Source organism: Rattus norvegicus, chromosome 18, assembly GCF_036323735.1.
Source record: "Rattus norvegicus strain BN/NHsdMcwi chromosome 18, GRCr8, whole genome shotgun sequence".
Classification (NCBI taxonomy): domain Eukaryota; kingdom Metazoa; phylum Chordata; class Mammalia; order Rodentia; family Muridae; genus Rattus; species Rattus norvegicus.
The window spans coordinates 56466198-56490282 of NC_086036.1; the positions used below are offsets into that span (position 1 = coordinate 56466198).

The following is a 24085-nucleotide window of genomic DNA, read 5'->3' on the forward strand; positions in this document are numbered from 1 at the left end:
ACCAACCCTACAGGACCAAACAGCCTACGGCATCTGCCCCTAGGGAGCTTTCTAAGGATTCAAAGCAGTGATTTTACTGAGATCCTTCCCCAAACTTTGGCCTACAGCCCCTCTCCTACCATCAGCCTCAGCCTGAGTCTGCGTGAGCTGACTAGGTTGACTCTGCTGGGCCACAAGCCATGAGTTTTCTGATCTCGACCCTGTCACTCTCGCCACCATCTTTGGCCACATGACCCCGAGAAGGGCAACTCGGAGGCACTGAACCAGAACAGTTTGGGTGCAAATTCTGTCCCTATTAAGTGACTACCCCTCTAAGCCTCCGTTTCCCCAACCTACCAATAGGACGGGGTGGGGTAACCAGCAGTGGCTACTCTGCGGGGTATTGTGAGGAGTCAATGGGGTGTCTGTAAGGAACCTGGCACCATGCCTGACGCAGAGCACAGTAACAGACACCATGTCAACAAGCTGCTTACAACCTTCTGTCTTCCCTGCTACAGCATAAAACCCAAACTCAGGAGCAGGGTGCTGTAAGCCCCCTCAGTCCAGTCTGGTGCCCACTGTCCCGTCCAAGGGCTTGCAACCTTACATACTTCCTCCTCTAGGAACCCTTGCTGACATCACCAACCAGGAAGCTCTCCCTTCCACCATCCTGCGGGCACCAGCTAACGCCGATCACCCTATGACACCCTGCTTCACAGCCGTCCCTCCTCTGATGCATGTCTGCCCTCTGTAGACGAAATCCAGTAAGCACTTGGCACCCCTATTTCATGTCCCCTGTCACTCCTGGCCACAGAAATTTTCCACACGGATTTCAGAAGTTACCCAAACTCCCCATCTCAAGTAAAGAATGTCCAAGCCCTCCAAATAGTCCTGTTATTTCAAGCCATACCCAAAACAAATTCCAACCTAGCAGAAGTCTGAGCAAGCCCTAGAGATTTCTAAGTCTGGCTCTGGTTCTAAAGTACAGACATGTGGGCCCAAAAGCACAGGCAGAGTGGGTCCCCAAGACCAGGGCAGAGACTGTCTCACTGTCTCTCTCTCTCTCTCTCTCTCTCTCTCTCTCTCTCTCTCTCTCTCTCTCTCTCTCTTTCTCTCTTCCTGACCACACCTCTCAGTCTGAAGACTTACCCTGTGACAGGAGGCTCTCCCTAGCCATCTCTCCATTGCTGATTCCCTTTACCTGTTGACTCTCCCAGAAGCCTCTGCTCTGATCACAATGACAAACAAGTAAGTCTGACCACATGACAAGGGATAGCCCTGGCCCCCAGGACCCTTTCCAGGCCATCCAGCCCTCTACTTACTTAATCCCTCGAGCTTTTCAGAGCTAAGAGGCTAAGCGGCGGAATTTCCATTCTTGTTCCTACAAGCTGACAGTGATGTCAGCCGTGGAGAGCTCTCTATTCCCAGGGCCTAAGGAAAGCCTGTGGATCGTGTAAATCCCACACTCTGGGCTGGAGGGCCTTGGAGCACGCTTGAACAGCCTGCCCAAAGAACCCACCGTATCCATCACACTAACCCTCAGCCCAAGGTTCCAAGGTGTCATCAATTAGCAACACTCAACCCATCTTTTAAGTACTCAAAATCCCCAATCAGAGCTTGACTGGTAATCATATGATATCATCCCTCCCCACCCTACCCCTTCAACATCCCCAAAGGATCGGGCCTGCCTAGCACAGGAAAACCAGTAGGACTCTGAGCTGGTCTTCACAGTCACTAATGGGGTCTTTCCTGAGAGGCTAAAAAGATATCTAGTACTGGGCTAGCTGGACTCCAGAACACACGGAGAGGTATCTCCATGAGGATTCTGCAGTCTTGATGTTGGCTCAAAGTTCATACTAGCTCCAAGGGCCTTTAAGGCTAGGGAATCAAGGCCTGCTTCTCACTTTGGCAGTGGACCCTGTGGCTAAGACATTCAGGACATAAATCCTTGACCTCAGGTCTCTATCTGCCCAAGGGTTCTACTCTTGAGCCCAACCTCTTACCCCCTGTTGATCTGAAAGTGACAGGTCTAAAGAGAGATAAAAAGACTCTGCAGGTCTCCTGGGTGCTGGGGAAAAGTCTGTTGACAAAGCCACCAGCTGTCCCCAGTTGGAGCCAGGGAGACAGACTCCTCCTCCCTGAACCACCACCTACACAGGGAGACCATTCCTACCAGGACCCAGTCAGCAACGGAACTTGGACCATCTTGAAGCTCAGATCACAGGCTCCGAGCGACCTCCCCTCCAGCTCCAGCTGCCCAGCCTAACAAGAACAAGGGCACAAGACCTCACCCAGGCAAGTGCCAGATAGAAAGGTGCCTCACCTGGGGGAAGGGGGATGGGGCAAGGAGACAGCTCACATGGTTCAACTAAAACTGAAACTATAAACCCAGTCACATCGCAGGCCTTATTAGTAGGGCTCTGTAGTTGGTAATAAGGACTGAGAGAAGGGACAAATCCCAGCTCCTACTTCTTACCTTCCTGACCTTTTCCATTCAGGGCCTCAGTTTCCCCTTTTGTAAAATGTGCCTAAAAGTAATGTGGGGAAAGTCTGTAAACAAAACTACGTAAAGAAGTGAATTAGCCCAGTGCCTGGCACATGGCAACATGCAAATGAACACTTGTTGAATATAAGCATGCCAACATTTTCCGAGGTCCCACACCCCTGGCTTCATCCCAACTCTGACAGATACACCCATTTTACAGGTGAGGAAACAGAGGCTAGGGGAAGTAAGAAACATGCTCAAGGTCACATAGCTGGGTAGCAACGAACACCGAGGTCCGCCTAACCCTTAGTCCAAAGGGTAATATTGCTCCAGAATGTCCCCCAAGCTCTCCTAGGGACAGCAAGGAGGACCAACAGTGGGATGTGGGCTCTGTAGGGATCCTGGCACGCAGGAGCCAGGTGATGGATGAGTCCTCAGCTTCTTGGCAGCTCTCAGACCCCCACGTCCTACAGGCGTCCCCTCCTCATGCTGGTCAAATGCTAGAGTCCCGGTTCCGAGAAGCTGAGGGAGGAGGGGAGTGAGGGACCAGGCCGCTCAGGGCCCGGGAGAAAACCGGTCCGGCTGCCTTCCCCGCTTCCCGAAGCTGGGACCCGGCCTCCAGCCCCCTCCCATGCTAGACAAAAGTTTCCCCTGTTCGGGAGCCGGGGAGGGGGAGGGGGCATTCCTCGTGGGTGACATTATCCGTGACCTACAGCTGCCGCGCTGCCCGGCCCGCACCCCGGCCCGCCCGGCCCCGCGAGGCCCCCACCCCTTTGTCCTCCCACCACCCTCCCGGCGCCCGCGCGCACCAAACTTGCACCGGGGCCGCTCGGGCCCCCGCGCGGCCTGCACGCCGTGCCCCGGTTCCGAGCGCTCGGCTCCGGGACGCCGGCCGCCCGGCCCTCCGGCCTCTTACCTGCCTCGGCCGGGACGCCAGGGAGGAAAGCGGCGCGGGTGGCCGCGCGGCCACCGGTCCCGGGCGTGCGCGAGGCGGGCTGCGGGCCGGCTTAACCCCTTGCTGGCCGCGCTGCGCCCGCGCCCGCGCCCCCGCCCGTGGGGAGCGCGCACAAGGCTGCCGGGCCGCCCGCCTCCCTCGGCCCGCGCCTACCTCCCCCGCCGTGGCCGTGCGCGGGGCTCGATCCGGCGGCGCGGGGCGCGCACGCTGCGGGGGCCCGGCGGGCGCCGGGGCGGGACCGGGCGCCGCGAGCCGGGCTGGATCTCTCGCTTCCACCCGGATTCTCCCTCGGCTCTCCCGGCCGATTCGGTGCTGCTCGGCGACCACGTGACGCGGGCTGCCTTTGACCCCGGTCTCGGAGCGGGTAGGGGGCGGGGGCCCCGGCCCTAGAGGTGTCAGGCGCGGGACCCGCGAGGGCGGTGCGCCGGGGCCAGGGTCCCGGAGGCGATGACCCCGAGCAAACAAAGCCCTGGGGAAGCCAACAAGTTATTTGGGGTCAGGGAGGAACCGGCGCTGGGGGTCGGAGAGGCGGCAAAGGGAAGGAGGGGGGACAAAGACTCGCTTTCCCTGCGACTTACGGGCCTGGAATCTCTCTGGCTGGGCCCTGGGGCTGCGGGTTCTGTCCCGCTGGTCCGTGACAACCCTCCAGGGCTTCCTCAGCGACAACAGGTACCTGTCGGTGTGACCTCTTCAGGGCAGGACTTCACACCCATACCCACACGCCCTCGCCCTGAAAGAAACACTCTTGCATTCCCCTTACTGTGTGGATCAGCACTGATTTTATTGTTTACTAGAATGTCATCTCCCTCAACAAGTTGTCCCCAGCTTAAATCAGTCCCCTCTGTGGCATATAGCAGGCAGACAAAGAGGTTCATGGCTTTGTGCAAAAGTTTCTCCCACCTGGCCTGTTCTTCACCCTCAACAGTTCCATCCATCTCAAAGACTCAGCAAGTTGGAAAAGGTTCCTCCCATTAAGCAGATGAGAACACTGAGTCTCCTATACTATACCGAGAGCCCTTAACAGCTGGTGCTAAGATTTGTTCTCAGCCCAGCCCGGAGAGGTCTGCCATCCCTCAGCCTCAGTAAACTGCAGGGGAGATTACCAGGCAAACTGAGGCCACGGGAAACAACGGTCTGGACTCTCCAGCACCATCAGAGGCTCCGGATTGTTAGCTGTAGGAACAAAACTGAAAACAAAACCAACCAAACCAGAGCTGTCAGAGCAGAGTGGAGGGTTCAGAGAAGGCAGCTGGCACTGAGATCAGGACAGGCCCATTTGGATTTGCCCAATGGGATCAGGGAGCTCTTTAGTGAGTCTACTTGTATCTCCCAGGGGATGGAGATGCTGAGGCCTAAACACAGAGAGATGCAAGTCTAGAAGCTAAGACACTACCAGGCTTCTGCCTCCTCTCTGTGCCCAGGATATACCTCAGAGAGAATGTAGTCAAATGGGACTGAACTTGAAGACAGGGACACAGTTCACTACTGCTGGCCATGTATGGACAGGATGTGACCCAAGTACATACCGCAGCCACCACCAGTTTGGCCAGGGAAAACAGCATAGACCGGCAGATTCTTGGCAATCTGAGTTTCCATAGCCGGCAGTGCATGAAGTCCTTGAAAGCTGAGGCTTGGGTCAGTTAAGAAGGTCCATCCCATCCATCCGCGTGCAGCCCTGTGAACGTGCTCTGTGTTCTAGAAACTGTGTGGGAGGGGCAGGGTTGAAAAGGACAGAAGTTCGTGCTTAAGCTATGGTCTGAGGATTTAGCTCAGTCTGTAGAGATGCTGCCTAGTTGTCAGGATACCCGGGGTTGGGTCCCCGTGTATGGTGCATGCCTATGATTCCACGGCACTCAGGAAGTTGAGACGGCAGGATCAAAGTGTTGAAAGAGTTTAAGTGGGCATGAGCACCCCCACCACTCCTGTTAAGTGCAAGGACTATGGTTTCTCAAGAATGAAGGAATATCGGTCAGTGGTGGCACGGGCATTTAATCCCAGCCCTCAGGAGGCAGAGACAGGAGGCAGGCAGGCTGGGTTTGAGGCCAGCCTGCTCATGAGGCAGCCAAAGCTACACAGAGAAATCTTGAGGGGGTGGGGGTGGGGTGGGGCATTGAAGGAGCAAAAGAGAGAGGGGCTCCTGGGAACTGAGCCTTTAAGCTGGATCAGAAGAACAGCAGCTATGGAGAGATTGGGGAAGGAAGATGGACTCCTCTACTATGAGGAACGATCTGTGGGACCATGTGGAAGTGGTTCTGGAAAAGCCGCTGTGTGGGGCATGGCAGAGGAAGCAGGATGGAAAGGCTGACTCAGAAAAGACCGAAGGGTGTCAGGACAGCCTGGACTGAAAGTAATCCTGAGGTCCTGCTGTAAAGAGACGTCTTCTCATGGGAAATGAGGCAGGAGGCAGCCAGTCAGGTCAAGGACATGTCCAAAGCAGACTTGGAGGGCTAACCTGAGTTTGGTAACCCCGTGTCTCTGACAACATTTCTTTCTTTTTTTTATTTTAAGATTTATTAGGGGTTAAGGATTTAGCTCAGTGGTAGAGCGCTTGCCGAGAAAGCGCAAGGCCCTGGGTTCGGTCCTCAGCTCCAAAAAAAAAGAAAGAAAGAAAAAAGTACCCTGACTTCATGTACTCCAGAAGGAGGCATCGGATCCCATTACAGATGGTTGTGAGCCATCATGTGGTTGCTGGGATTTGAACCCAGGACCTATGGAAGAGCAGTCAGTGTTCTTAACCGCTGAGCCATCTCTCCAGCCCCAGGAATCTACATTCTTCATAGTGTCTCTAGACACTATTAAGACTCTACCCCTTTCTACCCTTACGGCCACTCCTCAGGCCCAGTGACCCTCACCCCGCCCCCGCCCCCGCCCCCGCCCCCGCCCCCGCCCCCGCCCCCGCCCCCGCCCCCGCCCCCTGCAGGCTTGAGGCCTTCTTGCTGTCAGGGGCTTCCCCTCTGCTCCATCTTTGCAAAGGTTGAGCTCATCATTCCTCAGGCTCTATCCCGCACCTCTCATCTAGGAGCCTTCCCATCCCTCCTGCCTCCAAGGGGTTCTTCTTTCCCAACCCCTTTCTCCTTCATCTGCTCTACCTGTTCCGGAGCCTCCCTAGCTTGCTCCACCCTTCCCTCTTCTCCATGCCCAATTCTTGTTGAAAACCACACCAGCTTAGTTTCCCACCCTCCGAGGCTAAATCTTGCCTGGGTGTGTCTGTTCATTACCTACTCATCCTCAGTGAACAGAGCCCCACCTTCCACTTTGCCTGTCCATTTATTTATTTTTATTTATTTATTTATTTATTTATTTAGAGACCCAGTCTCACTGTGTAGCCCTGGCTGACCTGGAATGTGCCCTATAACCCAGGCTGGTTTATGCCTCCAGAGTGCTGGGATCAAAGGCATTCACCGTAAAGCCTAGCCCCCAGGCTGCTGATTTTTGTTAAAGGAATGTCCCAAGGCCAGTCTTTCCTGGCTCTGACACATCTAAACTATGTGGCCAAGGTTATCCTCTCGACCTGTCTATACTGCTTTCTCATCTCTGCAGTGTGGGTAATAAGCGTTGGTGCTTTGGAGAGCTGTGTGAGAATTAAATATGGGAGCCCTTCATGCGGTATCTATCATATGATAAGCGCTATATAAAATGCTAACGGAAAATGAAGATCCTTTAGGCCTCAGGTTAAACTTTTTTGGGCTTTTCCTAAACCCCTGACACAGCACAGGCCTTCTGGTGTACACTTCCCATCCCCTTCCTCATACCCTCCTGGTGCCTGCCAGCTACCCAGCTTTCTCCTCTCTAGTCCAAGGACACTGGAGGGAGGACTGACTTTGGAACCCCGCTGAGGCTCAGCGCCCTGCATAGTACTAGGACACGGCCAGTACCGTGTCTATCCGCAGAATGCCCACTGAAGGCGGTCCATGCCTTTGTTCACAGAGGCGTCTATCCTTTAGAGTCTTCCTCACACAGTACTGGCAGGGAGGAGGGATGAGCGAGAAAGGTAAGGCCAATACACAGTATTAGCTACTGCAAAGACATGCATGTAAACACATAAAAAGGTGCAGCATCTGTGGGCTCCGAAGGGTCCTTGGAGTCACGTAAGTGGAGCAAAACTCACATAAGCACCCCCCTTTTCAGTCAGCTTCCACAGAACCTAGGCTGCGTTTCTCTAAAGCAGGGAGAGTAGGCCCTGTGCAGAATAGACTCTGGCCACCTTCCTTCTCCCTCTGCAAACCTGTTCAGCCTCCAAAGATCCACAGCACCTCATCCAGGAAACCTTGTTCTGCCCAGAGGCCTGCCCAGGCCCTGATCACGGTTTTAATGATTTCCTGTGGATAGTGGGATTTGTCAAGGATAATCCAAATGTCATGTCATTTGCTTTTTAAAAAGAAATTAAAGGTGATTTGATGAATGTATAACCACCTCTGATTTTATGTTTGGACTGCAGTGGAGGCAGAAAATAGCCTGTGTCAGATCATGTGACCTGATCTGTGGTCTGGAGAACATGGTCACCATAATTACAGCATTGACCACATGGCACATGGCGTAACAGTTCCCCTCCCCCACCGCACCCCCAAAAGAGAGACAGACACAGAGACACGGAGACACAGAGACAGAGGGGCTGTTCAGTGGCAAGGACCGGAAAAACCTGATTCCCCACTAAGCAAATGGAGACCATCCTGTAAAATGGGCAGGTAATCCAATGGACAATGGATATAAAATGAAATGGGTTGGGAAGCAAAGTTTGTTTTGAGGTGGAAGATGAGGGGAGGGAGGAAAAGAAAAGAAGAGAGGCCTCTAGCAAGCAAGTCAGCCTCAGTGAATCCGTAATCCCCCCTTTAACACCGCTATTGTTATGCTCCCATTACAATTGGAGGAGGACAAAGAAAACCACTCTCAGGGGCCAGCGGTTTCTAAGTGACGGTTATCAACCAGTGGCTCAAGGTTCCCTGAGGACACACCAGGTGGAGGAGCCCAGCCTCTGTCTATCTAGGCTGCAGACCCAGGAGCAGGCTGCCAGGGCGGATGACTTTTTTTTTTTTTTTTTTTTTTTTTAAGGCAGGGCCGCATGTAGTCAAGGCTGGCCTCAACCTAGCTGTGTGGTCTAGAATAACTTTGAACTTTTGACTCTCCTTCCTCTACCTCTAATGTGGCCTATGCCATCACACCTGTTTTTATGCCTTGCTGAGGAATCAGATCCCCTGGAACACCCCCATCCCCCGGCCCCGGGCTGTATGCATGGTAGGCAAGCACCCTACGGACCGCCTGAGTTAACATTCCAGCCTTTAGTTCGCCTTCCCTTTGTTGTACAGTGGGAGCTAATGGTGGGATACCAGGCCTCACACAGACTAGACAGGCTCTCTGCTGCTAAGCCACACCCCCACCCCAGCTCATATCATATATTTTCATTATTCCCCTTGAGCCTACTGGTGACTGAGTTTCGGACTTCTGAACTACTCCAGCTCTCCTTAAAGAAAGAGAGGGGCTGGGGAGACGGCTCTGTTGTTAAGAGCACTTGCTGCTCTTGCAGAGGACTGGAGTTCAGCTCCTAGTACCCATGGAACCTGCACCCTTCCCCACCTCTTCGGGTTTCCATGGGCACTGGGCATGGTCCACATAGATACATGCAGGAAAAAACATTCATAACGGAAAATAAACTTGTTGTTGGCTTTTGGCCTGGTTTGGTTTTTGGTTTGGTTTGGTTTTGTTCCATTAATTTATTCACTTTACATTCCAGTATCAGTGACCCCCCTCCCAGTCCCCCACTCACGCAGTTCCTGTCCCCATCCCGTGCCCCCTCCCCTTCTCCTCTAACAAGGGGGAGTCATCGTCGTTGTCCTGTCCTGTCCCCCCCATGTGTCCGTCCCGTGTCCACCCCTCACTCCCCGCCCCCACATCAAGTCACTACAGGACTAGACACATCCTCTCCCACTGAGGCAAGACAAGGCAGTCTTCCCAGTTAGGGGAAGATCCACAGGCAGACAACAGAGTCAGGGACAGACCCCACTCCAGTTGTTGGGGATCCTGCATGAAGACCAAGCTGCACAATTGTTACATATGTGCTGGGGTGGAGGGGCGAGGTCCAGCCCATGCTCACTCTTTGGTTGGTGAGTCTGTCTCTGGGAACCCCCAAAGGTCAAGGTTGGTTGACTCTGCTGGTCTTCCTGTGGAGTCCCTATCCTCTCCAGGTCCCTTAATCTTTTCCTCAAGTCTTCCACAAGACTGCCCCAGCTCCATCTACGTCTGGCTGTGGGTCTCTGCATCTCTTTACATTGGCTGCTGGGTGAAGCCCCACAGAGGACAGTTATGCTAGGTTCCGGTCTGCAAGCATTGCATTAGGGGGTATCATTAATACTGTCAGGGATTGGTTCTTGCCCAAGGGATGGGTCTCCGGTTGGGCCAGTCCCTCCCTCTCTTCTCCATCTCTGTCCCTGTACACCTTGTAGACAGGACACAATTTGGGCTGAAGGTTTTGTGGGTGGGTGGTTTTTGGTTTTTGAGACATGGTTTCACTGTGCAGTCCCAACTGTCCTGGAAACCAATCTGTAGACCAAGCTGGCCAAGAACTCAGAGATCTCAGAGATCCAACTGCCTCTGCCTCCTGAGTGCTGGGATTAAAGGCGTGCACACCACCACTGCCTGACCCAAAAAAAAAAAAAAAAAAAAAAAAAAAAAAAAATTAAGAAAAGGAAATAGAGAAACTAAGACCCAGAGAGGGTAGGAATTTGTCAGAGCACCATTGGCAAAAAGAAGAGCTTAGACCAGGGGTCTTAGGGTTTCTGTTGCTGCGATGAAACACCATGACCAGAAAGCAAACTGGGGAGGAAAGGTTTATTTGGCTTACACTTCCAGATTATAGTTCATCACTGGAGGAGGTGTCAGGACAGGAACTAGAACCTGGAGGCAGGAGCTGATGCAGAGGCCATGGAGGGGACTTACTGCTTACCGGATTGCTTCCCATGGCTTCCTCAGCCAGCTTTCTTATACAACTCAAGATACCAGCCCAGGGATGGCACCACCCACCATGAGCTGGACCTTCCCCCATTGAACACTAATTGAGAAAATGCCTTACAGCTGGATCTCATGGAGGCATTTCCTCAAGGGAGGCTCCTCCCTCTCATAACTAACTAGTGCCAAATATAGATGCTATTTCTGGGTCCTTGGAGAGCTATCATAAGGGAAGGGGAGCAGTGTGGACCCTGAAGGAAAGTTGGCCCTGGGACCAGCAATATGGCTAGCCCTTTGTTTCAGCCTACCTGCTTCAATGTGAGCATCCTCATCATACCGAGACCCTTTTCATGTCCACCTGTCAGGGTTGGATATGAGATGGAGTAAGAGTTGGAGACTAGGTGGGGAAAATCGAGGGACATAACAAGGATGTCCACACAGGGCAGATGCTGTCACACTCAAGGTACACATTCCCCATAGCTCTGGACCCTTTTCCTGCAAGCTGACCTTGCCCAGGGCTTAGCACTGAGGCCAAATGGTTCTCTTTTGGAATCCAGGGCCAGCCCTCACGTACAGGCATTTGCCTTGCTTCCAGGTATTGATAGAACAGGGTTGATGGTTTCTTTCATAGCGTCACCAAGGAGATTATATGAGATATTAGGAAACCATTTAGCACCTTGTCCGCCACAGGTATCCTCATGAATATTATTTTCACCCAATTTCACCTGCCTTCACAGGCCTTTCTGGAACCAGCAGCCAGTAGGCTCTGGAGATTCCAAAGGGCAGCTGGTTGCCAAGGAGAAAAAAAATAAAATAAGACTACAGAAGAATGAAGAGACCTGAAGGACCCCAACTTTTTCTGGCATCCCCAGGACTGGTTCTTCTGAGGAAAGAAGAGTAGAGAGGTTCATCAGAAGCAGAAGGCCCAAGTGGGAGCTCCCTGAAGCCCACCATTGGGGACACGTGTTGAGCGATGTCCTGCAGCACGGAGCACAGTGGATCCCTGGAGAGGAGGAGGCAGACTGGGCCTGTGAATGAGAGGCATGACGTATGTATTCAAGGCTCAGTCTGATGAAAAGATTTGGAAGCCTAGCATAAGGTTAGGTTCTGACTATCTCTGATGCTCACAGAGAGCCGCCGAGACTTTGCAGTAGAAGGTGAGTGAGTAGAGTGGGCAGACGAGCCATCTGGAAGACAGGTCATTCACAGAGGGATTCATGGACCCAGGATTTCAAACATTGTGGGGGCTATTATAAAGAAAGAGTTAGGGGAGATGTTTTGTCTCAAAAAGGCACATCAAAGCAAACAAACAAACAAACAAACAAAACACTCCAGATGAGATACCACGAACAAAATTCTTTTCTGGATTCTGGATTTGAGAAGCATTAAGTGGAAGAAGAAAAAAAAAAGAATACCTCCCCACACAAAAACACAGACAGACAGACAGACAGACAGACAGACACACACACACACACACACACACACACATACACAGAGAGAGAGAGAGAGAGAGAGAGAGAGAGAGAGAGAGAGAGAGAGAGTGTCAATGAGCTGTTTTAAACCTATACGTTCTACCCATAGAACACATGGGCTAGTCACATCCCAAACACTCTGAAGCCACATGTGCCTATGGCTACAGTGTTGGAGAGCGTGATTTCAAAGCCTAAAATCCTGTGACTCACTTTTCCAGCCTTCCAGGATGCTGGGCCTTTGAGAGTCTGGTATCCGGCAGTCTGCTAAAGGCTCCATAACGCTACAACTGTGATTCTACTGGGTTAAAAATGTTTCCTGAGCCCCAGGACTGCCTGTGAAGAAGGCTTTTCTCCACATGGCTCTCTGTGGAAATAAATCCAGCTCCCTACAGAGCCAGTGGGGGAAGGTGGGAGCAAAGAGCCTCCCCTCAGCTGCCTGCACCATCTGGCCCAGCCTGTGGGAGAGAGGATGGGTGTGCCTTTCCACGTGGGGGACCTTGCCTCTCAGTCATCCCTGGAGTTCTTCATTTCTCCACCCGTGTGCATAATAAGTCTGCAAGGGAGACTCGTGCCCTGAGTCTTTGTGCGAAACAGGCATGCCCCTGCCTCCCTCTCTTGGGTTCTCCCTTGGGGGTTCAGGACAGCATCTGAGGTCAGTTAAGCCCAGATAGAATTCCCCAGCTGTGAGCTAGGCTTCCATTTGCTCAAGGCTGGAGTCTGGGGACCTGGGAGGACAGAAGTCAGGAGCCTGTGCCTTGCAGCAGAGAGTCAGACGTCTCTGAAGGTCACAGGTGCTGTGCCTTTCACTGTGAGGATGGGGAAGCAGACCTAAGCACAGAGGGCTTTCCTAAGTTAGGCCCAAGGTGAGTGTTGCACTATGCCCACAGGAACATCTGCTTAGCAACAGTCTCCTCTGCCCCCAAGCTCCTCATCCTAATCACCACTTTCCTGTGGGGGAGGACAAGGAGCAAACTGGGCATGGCTGGATGTCAAGGATGCTGTGGGAGGCCACACACATGGCTGTCTGGTAGTGCCTTCTTGGCTTTGGGGTGTTTCTTTGTCTGGGCTGCCAGAACAAATCTCATGGATGGAGGGGCTTGTACACTACAGAAATCTGTCTCTCCCAATTTTAAGGCTGGGATATCTAAGAGCAAGGATCTGGCAGATTCTGAGTCTGAGGCAAGCCACTTCCTGTATCATAGATGACTCTGCTCTGCCCTCCTATAGTGGAGAAGACAAGTTCCTTGGGCCTATTTTGTAAGGGCATTGATTCCAGTTGTGAGGGCTCAGTTTTTAGGACCTACCCATATCCCACACGTAGGTGCTCACGCCTCATAATACCATGAGCTTGGGGTTAGGATTTCAACATACAGATTTGGGGGCCACACAGCTTTCACACAGGGAGAAGCTCAGATAGGCCCAGAAATAACATCCTGCTGAAACCTGGTTCCACAGGAAGAGAGAAAGTTCAAGACACCTTTAATCCCATCAACTCCAGAGGCAGAGACAGGTGGATCTCTGAGTTCCAAGCCAATGTAGTCTACAGAGTGAGTTCCAGGACAGCCAAGGCTACACAGAGAAACCCTGTCTTGAATGCCTCCGCCCAAAGAAGACTTTTACTTTTCCTGTGTATGGAATTTTTGGTTTATGTGTATGCCTGTACATGACTTGTGTGTGCCTGGTACCTGTGGAGGCCAGAAGAGGGCCTTGAGACCCCCCTGGAATTAGAGTTATAGATGGTTGTGAGTAATCATGTGGGTGCTGGGATTCAAACCTACACTCTCTGGAAGAGCAGCCAGTGCTCTTCCACTGGGCTGTATCTTCAGCCCCTCACAGTTTATAAATGGTTGGGGATGTAGCTCGGTTGGCAAAGTGTGTCAGCCAACCGTGCATGGCACTCTGAAGTCAATTTCTGACATGGCATACGTTGGGTATGGTGGCACACACCTGTAACCCTGACTGTGGCAGAAAGATCATAAATTCAAGGTGTGGCTACACACCAAGTTTAAGGCCACTCTGGAATACTTTTTAACAGCCTAAGACTGTTAAAAAAGAAGGGGGCAGGGGCTGGAGAGATGGCTCAGCGGTTAAGAGCACCCGACTGCTCTTCCAGAGGTCCTGAGTTCAATTCCCAGCAACCACATGGTGGCTCACAACCATCTGTAATGAGATCTGATGCCCTCTTCTGGTGTGTCTGAAGACAGCTACAGTGACCTTATATACATAAAATAAATAAAGAACTCCTTGAGGAAAAAAAAAGGAGGAAGAGAAAAGAAAATCCTTACTTATTTCTGTGAGGTCCTAGACCTAAAAAAGGGGTGGGGGTGGGGTCGAGATATGATAGTTTATCACATAAAGGCCCTTGTTTACAAGGCGGAGTTAAATTCCCAACACCACACACATATACATGCACACAAATACACTCACATTAAATGAGTACATGTTTGTTTTTAAAGACTTAATCTAGGCTCCCATTGAGCCTGGAGCCCAGTTTCAGCAGGGCTTGGTCACCATCCTAGAAGAGGCAAGCAGCTCCAGGTGGCAGCTTGAACAGAAGGGTCTCTGCCAGCAGAAGCCAGCTTCCTCATCTGCCCCTTATCTTCTTTGTGGCTCAAGGCCTTTCCTAGCCACAGCCCCTACACCCAAGAGGAAAAGCAGGCAGGACGACTTGCCATCTGCAGATAAAACCCAACCTTCGGCCAGCTCTGAGACTTTATTGCATCCCCTCTTGGTCAGACAGGGAAACTGAGCCCCTGAGGCAAAGGACTCATCTCAAAGCCAGAGGAGTCTAGGCAGCCGGAAGACCTTGACTAGGCACCCATCCCAAGAGGTTCACCACTCTGTTCCCAGACACCCTGTGCTCTGTTACTAAGGAGACAAATGCCCAGAGATGGCCCACAGCTGTCATGAACATGGGCTGCCTCCAGGTTGGGCTTCCCCATGCAAGGAAAACCCCAGGACGGTTCTTTGTGGTCAGGAGAATCAGGGAGGAAATGACAAAAATCCTGTGGAAGGCAACAGAAAACAGCTCAGCCTGGGGCTTCAGGGGATCCAGCTCTGACCAAGCAGAGGTGAAAGAAAACTGGCAGGCAGGCAGGGGCGGGGTGTCCAGCAGGAAGGCAGTCTCTAAATCTAGATCTGAGACAAACGGTGCAGGGAGGAGGGGGCGTGTCATCAAGTACTCAGAACTTCTGTGCAGAGAGCTGTGTGGTCTGAGGGACTCAGTCACCGACTCCCTCCTCTAACTGCAATGTGTCCAGGGTAACAAGAAGCTAAGTTCTGGCAGCTACACCCACAGATAGTTAGCAAATGTGAGTGACTTGTTCATGACAATTAGAGGTAGACGCTATTGTTTCCCAAAGGAGGTTAGCAATAGCTTTTTTTTTTTTTTTTTTTTTTTTTTTTTTTTTAGACAAGGTCTTACAGAGATAGCCCTTCAAGGCTTTTAAAATCACTTTGCAGAGAAGAATGACCCTGGACTTCTGATACACTTCCAGGAATCTGTCAAGGACCATCTGCCACCACATGCTACTATATACTCCCTATATGCATGTTAAATAAGCAAACAAATGCCTACCTGCATGCAGTCGTGCGGCAAGACAACTGTAGGGGGAGGTGTGTGTGGTGGGGCTTTTGGTACCTAAGATGTGGCAGACTCCTTCCCAACTTGCTGGACAGCATCAGTTTTGCAAAAACACCATACTAAGTCACCTTCCCACAGCACCCATTCTGCACCAGGATTTGCTGAGCACTGAGAACCCCCACTTCTTCCCACAGCGCTATGAGAAGAAATGACTGTTTGTCTGGTTTGTTTGTTTGTTTGTTTCTTGAAACAGGGTTTCTCTCTGTATAGCCCTGGCTGTCCTGGAACATGTTCTTTAGACCAGGATAGCTTCAAACTCACAGAGATCCACCTGCCTCTGCCTCCTGAGTGCTGTGATTATGTAAGACATGCGACACCACCGAGGCTGAGAAGGCATGACTGTTGTCCCCATGCTTCAGACGGTAAAACTGAAACACAAGAGAGTAACCCCCCGGGTTGGGGATTTAGCTCAGTGGTAGAGTTAGCAAGCGCAAGGCCCTGGGTTCGGTCCCCAGCTCCGAAAAAAAAAAAAAAAAGAGAGTAACCTCCAAGGTCTTACTGGCAGCCTGACCCACACTTGAAACAGCCCTGACCCCAAAACTAAAGTTTCCCACCCTGAGCTGACTCAGAGCCTGTCAGCCCTCACCATCAAGGCCCCGTGGTGGGCGCTGCTCAGGATTCAAGAGTTTTGGAGGCCTGCTGCAAATCCACCTCTGGGGAGCAGATGTGGAGACAAAGTAGGCCCTTTGTCAGACTAATTCTCTGCAGCTTTCCACTGCTTCCTGCCCCCAAGAGACGCAGGAAGAAAGCCACTGGCGATTTTGGCTTCAGCTCCTTAACCCCTCCCTCCTTGATCCTCCCCCTCCCCCATCTGCCCGACCTTCCTCTTTCTTGCCCAACTCTAGACTTCGAGCTTGAGGCTCACTCCAGGCACACTTTTCAGAGTGAGGGAGAGAGTTCTAGATGCTGACAGGAAATGCTGCGAGGCACACACCTTCTGAGTGGGCAGACCTGGAAAAGGCCCGTCCCAAAAGGGAGGGGTGGAGGTTGGCCTGTGTGAAACTCACACGTGTCCAAAATCTGTGGACTTTTTCCTAGCGAGGATGGTGGATCATTCAGCCATCCAGAGTAGAGATGGGTTCGACTGTGATGACCCTGACCTAACAGAAGAGGAAAGCGAGACCAGGAGGACCAAGGGACCTCTTCATTATGACTCAGAATGTTCGGCCGTCTCCAGAAACTGGAGGCTAACAGTAGCTGGTATTTTTGTTTTTTTGTTTGTGGTTTTGTTTTGTTTGTGTTGTTCTCTTTTGATCCTGAACTTCCTGCTTCCTCCCCACAAGGGCTGGGATTATGGACTTGTGCCACCACACATAGGTTTTTTTTGGATCCTCTAAGTCGGGTCTTCATGCATTCATCTTTAGCAACTGAACCACATTCTAGCAAGAATCTTTTTTTTTTTTCACTTTTTTTTTTTTAATTTTTTTTTCACTTTTTTTTTTTTTTTTGGAGCTGGGACCCGAACCCAGGGCCTTGCGCTTGCTAGGCAAGCGCTCTACCACTGAGCCAAATCCCCAACCCCAATTTTTTTTTTAAAGATTTATTTATTTACTATATATAAGTACATTGTAGCTGTCTTCAGACACACCAGAAGAGGGCATCGGATCTCTTTACAGATGGTTGTGAGCCACCATGTGGTTGCTGGGAATTGAACTCAGGACCTCTGGAAGAGCAGTCGGGTGCTCTTAACCGCTGAGCCATCTCTCCAGCCCCCCCTTTTTTTATTTTAACTTTTTATTAATTTTTTTTGTGAGTTTTACATCATGTACCCCAGTCCCATTCACCTTCCTGTCTCCTCATATCTACCCTTCACTCTTGTCACTGCCCCTAAAATACACACAGAAACACTCACAGACACACACACACACACACACACACACACACACAGAAAGAGAAAGAGAGAGAGAGAGAGAGAGAGAGAGAGCACAGAAACCATCTTACTGGGGAAGCTATAGTACATCAGTCATAGTGTGTCTCACAGTACACCTCTCTGTCCACACATCTTCACTTGCAAATGTTCAAAATGTTCATGTTCTGGTTCGAGATCTCTGGCTTCTGTGACACCATCAATATTAGCCTCACCAGGATACCTCTTATTACCCTGCTGTTGTCCTGTGTCATAGTGACCCTACAGCTTTGGATCAGCAGGACTGGCCCTTTCATGATTCCGATTGTTCACAGATGATATAGATTTTGGCGAGGGCCAACTTCGAGCCCTGGATCTGGGCCTGTGTGGTAGCTGAACTGGTCAGCATGTCAGCTCTCCCTTAGTGGAACAACCAGGACAAGCCCTCTAGCACTGCTCCGGCTAGACCACCCAATGCCGGCCACCAGCCAGCCCACTTTCCCAGTGCTCACCAGGGGCTGTGCCAGCTCGCCAACTCTCATACCCTTGGGATGGGCTCACAAATTGATTTGCCGTCAGGGCCAGCTCCATGTGTTACCCAGGCAAGGTGCAGCACCTGCTGCAGTCACTGAGTGGGCAGGGCTAGCTCTCCTGACCGAAATGAAATCTCACGCTGCTGCCCGCTCCAGGGCCAGCTCTCCTACTGACTACCGAAGGTGGAAAGCAAGAAAAGGGGGAGGGCATCTAACCAGGTTCCCACACCACCTCAGGGCACAGGAACAGCAGGCAGGCTTTTCTTGCCCTCAGGGCTGACTCACCTACACTCTTTCCACCAGGGCCACTCTCCCAAGTGCTACAGATGGCTAGGGACAGAGCCAGCTCACCCACTCTCAGACCCTGGGGTCAGCTCTCTTGACTGCCACAGGTGGTAAGGAGTGAGGGGTGGGGGTAGGGGGGGAAGAGCATCTCAGACCGACCGCACCTCACAGTAGACAAGTGGGGCCAGCTCTTCCGCTCTCCCACCAGCTCCTCCACCACCAGAGTCAGCTCTGCTGTTCAAACAAGAATCTCGTTACTATCAAAAGCGGGGCTCTGACTGCAAGGACTTTTCCTCTCGTTACCTTACTTAGTCCTCTCAACAGTTGTAAGTAGTTATTCCCATTTCACAGACGAGAAACCAAGGCTTAGAGAAGTAAATCATCTACATGTTCTCGAGATTGTTTAGCTCCAACGTCTCAGAGCTCTTAGCTAAGACACGGCCCCTATCACCCACGGCGAGTGGGTTACCCCATTCCTCAGACAATAAATAGGGCAAAGCTGGCCCCTACTAGATATCCACTGCATCGCTTTAGGCAGGGTCCACATAGTCCTGGGTGCCGTAGCAGCCCCTAAAAATAAATGTAACAGCGGTGCAGAGTTTGGGAGCCACGGAAAAGGGGCAGTATCTGTTGGGTGGAAGTGGCTTCATTCTCTGGTCTATGTGGCCCTCTGACAGTCTTCCAGAGAAGCTCCCCGTGTATGCTTCTAGATGTGTTCACCCACACGTTCACTCATTCATTCATCAAACACCAGCCAACTGGCCCACACACTTCCGTGCATGGACACCCACTTCTTTTGCCAGCTTTTCCTACAATGGCCAACTCTGTAATTCGCAGAGCCCAGTTCAAGCCAGGAACTATAATAAGGTATATAAACCCAAGCACAAAAAGGCAGGGGAATCACCTCAAGCTCCAGGCTAACCTGCGCTACCTAGAGAGACCCTAACTCAAAATCATCGTCACTCCTGAAAAAGGAAGGAAGAAAGAAAGGCCTCCTTTTCTTATTTAAGCAAGTTAAGAAGTTTAGAACGAACTCAGCCACCCACAACTGCTGTAAGATACAATGTGCACAGCCGCCACCAACACGTACTTTTAAAAATCTTTAAAACAAAAGAAGTGAAGTATTTATTTTATTTTTATTTGTGTGCATGAACATGTGTTCAAGATACCTAATGAGCCGGAAGAGGGGATCACGTCACTGGAGCCAAAATTATCAGCGGTTGTGAAGCATCCAGTGTGGCTTCTTGGGAACCGAACTCTGGTCCTTTGCAAGAGCAAAGGTCCTTTGCTCTTAACTGCTGAGCCATCTTTCCTGCCCTCCCCCTCCTTAAACAGCGAGCTTCTCAACCTGCGGGTCGACATCCTTTTGGCAAACCTCTATCTCCAAAAATATTTACGCTATGATTCATTACAGTAGCAAATTACAGTTATGAAATCGCAACAAAAAATAATTTTGTGGTGGGGGGAGTCGTCACAACACGAGGAACTGGATTAGAGGGTCGCAGTGTTGGGAGGTTGAGAACCATTGGCGGTTGATAACCATTGGTTCACCCCTCCTGCTGAGGGCTTGCCTACTGTTTTCTCCAATCACCCCACCCCTTAACGGATCTTTCTTATCATTCAAGACTATGTCTAAATGTCACCAACCAACATGGTTCCCTAATTTAAAGTAGCCGCCCACATAGCTCTCCTCGGTATTTCTATTTAGAGCCTGGAGTTTGGCTCAGTATTAGTGCACTTTACCTAACATTCACCTAAGGCCTTGAGTTCAAGTCTCAGCACTGAAAAAAAAAGAGAGAGAGAGAGAACGGTGGTGCACACCTTTAATCTCAGCTCTCAGGAAGCAAAAGCAGGTGGATCTCTTCTCCTCTCCCTCTCAGAGGCAGGTAGAGTTCAAGGCCATCCTGCTCTACAGAGTGAGCTCCAGACAGAGCTACACAGAGAAACCCTGTCTCAAAAACTCCAAACCAACCAAAACAAAACAGAACAAAAAAAAAAAATCACCCAAATGAAAAAACACCCCAAATCAAACCATGCCACAAAAACTGGCGTTTCACAGAGTGCATCCTGATCTATGACATCATTTGTGTTGGCCAGTTATTGTCCCCCCTCCCTACTAGAACATTAACTCGTGACAGCAAAGCCTACGTCTGTCCTGCTCAGACTGAGTCCCCAGTGCCTAATCTAGCACTTGGTGTACTACTCCTTTAAGACTTTGTTGCTGAGCCTGTTGGCACACCCCTAATCCTAGCACTGAGGAAGCAGAGCAAGGAGATTGGGCAGACTCAAGGCCAACCTAGGTAGCATATGAGTAACAGTCAGCTCCCATAGCGGGACTATCTCGACTATCTCGTATAAGCCCTATTAACAGTGAATAAAGGGGACTGGAGAAATGGTTCAGTGGTTGAGAGCATTGACTTCTCTTCCACAGGTCCGGAGTTCAGTTCCCACCAACCATCTGTAATGGAGATGGCTGAGGGAACACAGATACTCAAAAGCATGCACCTTTTTTTTGGGGGGGGGTTCTTTTTTTCGGAGCTGGGGACCAAACCCAGGACCTTGCGCTTCCTAGGTAAGCGCTCTACCACTGAGCTAAATCCCCAGCCCCCAAAAGCATGTGCCTTTTACCTCACATCTCCTACCTCTTTGTTTTCTGTACCACCCAGACTAGCATAGGGCTGTTCTCCATTTGTCCTAGTACCCCCCCAATACTGATGAGACCAAGGGCCTCAAGACAGAAAGAGAACAAATTGAAGTGTTGAGAAAAAGAGGAAGAGGAGTATCCACAGAGGCGAGGGAAGGAGCTTGCTGATAATTCCAACTTTATTAGTGCAACTAGTAATTATTATTAATACCTCCCCTCCACGCAGCCCTTTCATCCAGTCTGGTGGGGAGGTTTTGAAGATGAAAGACACTGTGTGGGGACTTTCAGATGCAGGTTCCAACACCTCATAACCACTCATTAAACTTGGCAACCCCCTCCAATTATCCTCTGGTCCCTAGGGATGCTGTGCCACCTTTCCGGTTGGGAGTCAGCAGGTGGCACCCCCTTGGAGAGAGGTGAAGTTTCTGGGGCAGCGGGGGTGAGATGGGGTGGAGTGGGAGTCTCACTGCCCAGATAGTCACATGAGAACTGCTGGAAAGAACATGAACCAGAAGGCTGAAATGTAGGAGCCTTGTCTCCAGCTGAAATTACAGCCTCATCCCTGAGGCTGCACCTAGCGCCATCCCTCCCCAGATCTTCGAGCAGCTGGGCCCTGCCATATGGCGATGGGGGAAGGGGACCACTGATGTAACCACACAAAAAGCTAGAGTATGGCCAACCCCTCCACAATGCCCAAGAGTCGCACGGTTTCTCATATCCTTTGGGTGACCTTCCTTCTACCTCCTGCCTAAGAAGCCTCCTCTCTCCAGCAGCCTTGACCAACATCAGCTAGCCCCTACTTATAGTAATGGTCCTCACTGCCCCCTACCCCTTGGGTATCTAGATTAGAGGGTGTTTAAAGAGGTCTCCTCCAACACCCTGGTATGGAGTAGAATCACTTTAGCAGCCTTAATCTTTCCGATAACCTCCAAACGCTAGACCACTGTCTTTCTGCTAGGGTGTCCCAGTGATGCACCAAGGATGGCAGGGCCTAGCTCAGTGCATACCTTCACTTAGGGAGCAAGCACCTAGCTCCCTAGCTCCGGTCTCCTCCTTGACACAAGGTCTCAGTTTCACCCACCTCTCAAGCCTGAATCATTCTCAGCCCTGGATTAGGCCAACCAATTTTAAAAGGTTAGAGTCTGCTTCCAAAATTGGTCTCCAATGTGGATACTGCCCTGGGCGTGTAGCTTCAAGATAGAGCACTTGTCTCTGAGGCTCTGAGTTTGCACAATGTCACCTCCACCTCCCTCTGAAATCTATATTATTTCTCTCCATAGCTATTGTCTGAACCACGGTGATCTCTGTTTACACAGCTGTCTTCCCCCTCCTCCTCCTCTTTTTCTTCGTTTCCCTTTTAAGATTTACTGATTTATTTTATGTTCATGAGTGCTCTATTTGAAAATATGTCTTCATGAAAGAGGAGAGCATCAGACAGAAGAGGGCATTGGATCCCATTACAGATGGTTGTGAGCCACCATGTGGTTGCTGGGAATTGAACTCAGGACCTCTGGAAGAGCAGCCAGGGCTCTTTTTTTCTTTTTTTTTTTTCTTTTGGTTCTTTTTTTCGGAGCTGGGGACCGAACCCAGGGCCTTGTGCTTCCTAGGTAAGTGCTCTACCACTGAGCTAAATCCCCAGCCCCTGCAGCCAGGGCTCTTAACCGCTCCTGTTACCCTTCTACTGATACTCGTTCACCAAAGCCAGAGTTTACTGTTTATCTATCTATCTATCCGTCATCCATCCATCCATCCACCCACCCACCCACCCATCTACCTACCTACTTACATATCTATCTGTTTTTGAAAAAGGTTTCAAGTACCTCATGCTGCCCTCCAATTTACTAGCTAGGGTAATCATGAACTTTAGACCTTTCTTGCCTCCACCTCCCAAGTGCTGAGATTACAGCCCTGCTCTATCATGTCTGGATTATGTGTCACTTGAGATTGATCCCAAGGTTTCATATATTCTGGACATTCACTCTACCAACTGAACTTCATCTTCAGAACAGACCTATAAAACACCATTTAGGGGGCTGGACAGATGGCCCAGTTGTTAAGAGCACTTGTTTCTCTTGCAGAGTGCCTGTGTTCGATCCTCAGTGGCCTCACTAACATCCCTCCCAGATCTCCCCCTGCCCTAACTCTCTCTACCTCCTCGTAATCTTTTACAAGGCTTTCCTGGCCCTGGCAGTCTTTGCCCGCTTCTTTTTTTTTTTTTTTTTTTTTTCTTTTCTTTTTTTTTTTTTTTTGGTTCTTTTTTTCGGAGCTGGGGACCGAACCCAGGGCCTTGTGCTTCCTAGGTAAGGGCTCTACCACTGAGCTAAATCCCCAGCCCCTTGCCCGCTTCTTGAATAGTGGCCCACTACTGTCTGGACGTCTTTCTTCCCAGCACTTCCCACAGTCTGTAATGACATGATTGTGGCCAGGGTACTTACACGATGCCCTGTTAATTACACTAGATAGACGACTTCCCTACTCACTACTTTGTCATTCATTACATAACGAGGGTTCATTGAATGTGTGGACTGAACACGTGGTACAGGCTGTATATTCTAGTACAGACAACCCAATGGGTGTGGTTCTTCCCTTTGAGAGAGCATAGGAGGCTAGTTCCCCTGCAAGTTAGCCTGTGGCTGAGTGCACAAAGGCGCGGATGCAAAAAATGTCTCCCCTTGCTCATCTCTGAAGCGGGCAAGTAGATTGAGTGCTGCTTCAGTTTCTCTATAGCCTTGGTCACATCACACGTCTTAAGTGGGATGTACTGGCTGGAATGGATAAACAAACTCCAGAGCTAAGACCCGGTCCTACTACCAGCATCGTGGAGCCAGGCGCCATCTAGTGGATACTTGAGTAAGAACAGGAATTTTCTACCCCGATTTCCTAGCTTCCCTTCATCTATAATCTTCTGTCAGTCCTCCTACTCACTGGTAATCTTTTGTTTTGTTTGAAATAGAATCTCATGTAGCCTTGGCTGACTACTATGTATCTCAGACATGCCTTGAACTTTTCTCCTGGCCTCTTCTCTACTCCCCAAGTGCTGAGATTACAAGTATGTCCGGCTATGCCAGGCTCCATACACTGTCTATGGGTTTTTGTTTGTTTGTTTGACAGAAATTGAACCCATAACCTCCTAGGTGCTAGGCAGGACACAGCGACAAGAGTCACTGCTCTGGGGTTGGGGATTTAGCTCAGTGGTAGCAAGTGCAAGGCCCTGGGTTCGGTCCCCAGCTCCGGGAAAAAAAAAAAAGTCACTGCTCTGAGTTTCAGCTCTCAGAGATGGAGCTAAGGACCCTTCAAGAAGCCC

At 50.8% G+C, this 24085-nt stretch overlaps 1 protein-coding gene across 3 annotated transcripts in view; it reads right to left on the bottom strand.

Annotated features, from left to right (window-relative positions):
- Ndst1 (N-deacetylase and N-sulfotransferase 1) overlaps positions 1-3810 on the bottom strand; it is a 62700-nt gene extending 58890 nt beyond the window's left edge. The window contains exon 1 of one of the 3 annotated variants that reach the window (XR_005496018.2): positions 3573-3810. The gene's annotated coding sequence lies outside the window, so the exon portion shown is untranslated. Of the gene's footprint in view, positions 1-3380; positions 3545-3572 lie in introns of those variants that run through there. The other 2 variants (XM_017600932.3, XM_017600930.3) reach the window with 2 other exon arrangements.
- Positions 3811-24085: the final 20275 nt, after the last annotated feature.